This window comes from Dermacentor silvarum, chromosome 9 (genome assembly GCF_013339745.2).
Source record: "Dermacentor silvarum isolate Dsil-2018 chromosome 9, BIME_Dsil_1.4, whole genome shotgun sequence".
In the NCBI taxonomy this organism is placed as follows: Eukaryota; Metazoa; Arthropoda; class Arachnida; order Ixodida; family Ixodidae; genus Dermacentor; species Dermacentor silvarum.
In genome coordinates this window covers 24,421,833-24,425,208 of record NC_051162.1, presented here as the reverse complement: position 1 = coordinate 24,425,208, position 3,376 = coordinate 24,421,833, and the positions used below count along the sequence as shown (strand labels likewise).

General features: G+C 44.1%; 1 long non-coding RNA gene across 2 annotated transcripts; it reads right to left on the bottom strand.

Moving 5' to 3' along the window:
* Window positions 1–320: 320 nt before the first annotated feature.
* Window positions 321–2,887, bottom strand: LOC125940073 (uncharacterized). 2 transcript variants are annotated; one of them, XR_007463317.1, is made up of 3 exons: window positions 2,732–2,887; window positions 1,226–1,267; window positions 321–420 (listed from the first exon to the last, which is right to left on the bottom strand). It is a non-coding gene; the product is annotated as an uncharacterized LOC125940073 (long non-coding RNA). The 2 variants fall into 2 exon arrangements; XR_007463318.1 differs by having other exon boundaries at window positions 375–430.
* Window positions 2,888–3,376: the final 489 nt, after the last annotated feature.

Here is a 3,376-nt window from a genome sequence, read left to right as displayed (position 1 = left end):
GCCACCAATAACTTCTGGCAGTTAAGGCTGCTATTAAAATTTAGCACTTTAGTGTGGAGGCGTTAGAGACTTGAGATCAAGTGAACATTCATTCCAAATAGGCTATTGTAGCACGTAGTTGGAGACACAGGCTACTTGAAAGTTATTTGTTGTGCTAATAGCAAGCTGGTAATTCCATGTACAAAATGTGAATGCAAAAATACAACGGGAAAAAGGATGTATGGTACTTGCCTATAACAGTGTTGACCCTGATAAGGCCAAGAGCCTGTTTTTGCCTATCGGTGGTGTTGTTTCCGAGAAGCGAGTGGCCCATAAGGTTCTTTTTTTTTGTGAACACATGGTGAATCAAGGCCCTTGCAAATTTGCCTGGTCCACCATGGCAAGCTGTGCCAGGATCATCTGAATGAGCACTTCTCCAACCTATGCGAAACTGCACGTTTAGGTAAATATTAGTGAGGTAGTTTAAGGATTTTAAGCACATTTACACAACAGCCACACTCCAAATAAATCACAGAAATACTGACTGCTCCAGACCTAAAATGTCAACTAATGTCACTAATACAAACAACTAAAACTAATGTCATAGCTAGTTATGTATGCTGTTAGGATGCCATGTGCTTCAGAAAAACAACGATTCACCCAGTAAAAAATAAAATAGTAAGTAAACCAAGGTATCGAAAACTTTAATGCAAGTAGGATACTTCACATACTTTCGGGTGTCTGTCTCTATTTTCCAGCCAATTTGTGTCACTTGGTGGTCGATGGCCTAATGGGTAGGGCTGCTATGTTGAGGGAAGTGGGTTATTAACCATCTGATGGACCTGCTTGGATCTCTGGGTATGTGACTCAGGGTATGTGCCACTCTTCAATGAACCTCTTTCATGCCATCTTGGGCAACTGCTGCTTGTGTTGGCAAGCAGCAGTAGCAGCTCAAACAGGAAGATAACTGTCGACGTTAATGCGATTACCACAACACATCAGATTCACTTGCTGTGTCCCAGACCTACTCAGCTGAATGTGTACAAAGGCAGGGTGTGCCAACTGCCCACCTCGTCAAATAAATTAATCGACTCGCAAATCAAAGGCTATGCAAAATCGCAGAGGAGACACTTCATGCTACCGTTTTTACTAAATCTTAAGGAGAATACCTCCCGGCAATACATTCTCATGGCAACAGTGCATTTAATCATGGTGACGCTACACGATCAATGGCCAAAGAATTCACCTTTCGCATTCCGGCTGTGGTGTCTCCAGGCTCATTTTGATTCTGAAAACACATGTCAGTATTAAAATGTGACGCCACGATAAATCAAAAGCAACAATCAAAACATCTACATGAACGATTCGGCCGACATAAATGGATGGATATAAATGACTGATTGAAAACATTAAAGCATGGCTGCTCTTGCCACTGGCACTGTGAAGTGGGCAAATAATTTATTTTAATGTCTCTCCTAAATTTTGAAATTATTTTTGCTCATCTACTGAACTGTTGCGACGACATCTTAAAGGCAGCTCGTTCATATAAAACCAGTGTTGCATTTTTTACTCCCCATCTAACTGCTGCTACTACAGTTTGCTTACTCTCAAGTATTCCACAGAACTGCTCCACCAACAAACCATTGTTCCAAGCTTATGTCAAAGCGTCATTTAGTTCACAAGGATACGCTCCCCTTTCACTCTCTCTCCTCTTTAGTGTGTGAATTCAAAGCAAAAATAACTTCTTGACATAGCCGTCCACTTCTGTCATAAAAAGCCTTCCTAATTTCGACATTTGCCGATAACGCCTACATGCCACTGGAAGCAAGGTGGGATGACACGGCAAATATGCACAAGCATCTCGTTCCTGTACTGATTTTCAAACTTAGTTAAATCAATCAATTACTGAAGGGCCAAATGCTCAAACTTAACACGATGACATTATTTTGAATGTTTCATCCCACTAAAGCAGAACATAGAATCCCACAGAATCTGCCTTTTCCGTGAATATAGAGCGCCCTACGCGAAGGCGTTTGCGCGAAGCACTCGATTGCGTCGAAGGGAGATCACGGTTAAAAAAAAAGTTCAACGCGCGCGTACCGGCGGAAAACAAACCACACATGACCTGATGATTTCACAGCATTCGCTGGCATCGCCCCTTTTTTATCTCACCTATCACATAGAATCACAAATACGCCCTTGCAATTCTTTATTATTATCGCGCCACAGCGCGTGTCTACCGCACGGCGTGTCAGCGGACTCAGGGCACTCGATCCTGAAGCGAACAGCGCAGCAGAATACATTCGAACGGCAAAACGCCCCGCGCATATTTTCGCCGATCCCGACACGCCATGTAGTAGATGCACGTCAATGGACGGCGTTGCGCGAACGAAATATACATGATTACAGTACAGTTCGGACTATTTCACGTCGCATTGTTTCCACCAAAACGGCAAAGCACGAGCGCTCATTAATGCTAATTTCAATCGGCGCTGGAACACCGTGTTTTAGCTGGCTCCACATAGCTGCTTTACGTCGCCACAAGCGCGCTGTGAAGTTAAATCAGGACAAAACTTCATGTTCAATATCACAAATCTAGTGCTGCACAACCAATTCTCGCAACGGAAGGATAGATAGTACTAGTAATGAAAACGAGCACAGAGGCGCGTGGAAGACACACACGGGCTCTGTACGCACTTTTGCTGAAAGCGTCACAATGAACGAGCAAGTGGAATTCGAAACACTCACTCACCTTCGATGTGGCTGAGTCGGAGGCGATCATGGTGATCTTCGAGGCAACGTGTAGCCCATAAAGAGCGAGCAACAAGTTGGAATATACCAAAGATGTCACAGCGAGGCAAAGGGCACAGAAAACGCAGTAAACACATTGCGCAACCCGCACACATACGCCGCACGCACAAAGTTCCGGAATGCGCCAAAGAGTCAACAGCGCAAGCGCGCATTCACACAAAAACACGCATACAAATCCACGCTTTCATAGACATAAATTGCAATATTTATTAACAAATATTGTAATATAATGATATTTCTTAACAATTTCTGCGGTTTGCAAGAGTATGAAAGTTTTCTGCTTAGCTTCCTTGGGGAACTATTTTCTTTATCGCGGTAACGCAGTGCGCCGGCCGGTCACGTATGGAGCGCGCGGGAAATAGTGCAAAATTCAAACATCGCAAATGTCGCGCCCTGTGTGCGCGCACAGTTTTCATCGTTTGGATTAAAAAGAAAATATTTATTATTGCGATAGCAATTATATGGACACTCAAAAGCAGATTTCTGCCGTCGGCGTCGCCGTCGCCGTCGCCGTGAGGTTCCGTATGACGTCAATGGAGATGAAATCGTGGCCGCGCGCCGCCGAACGCTGTATGTGCGAGTGAAA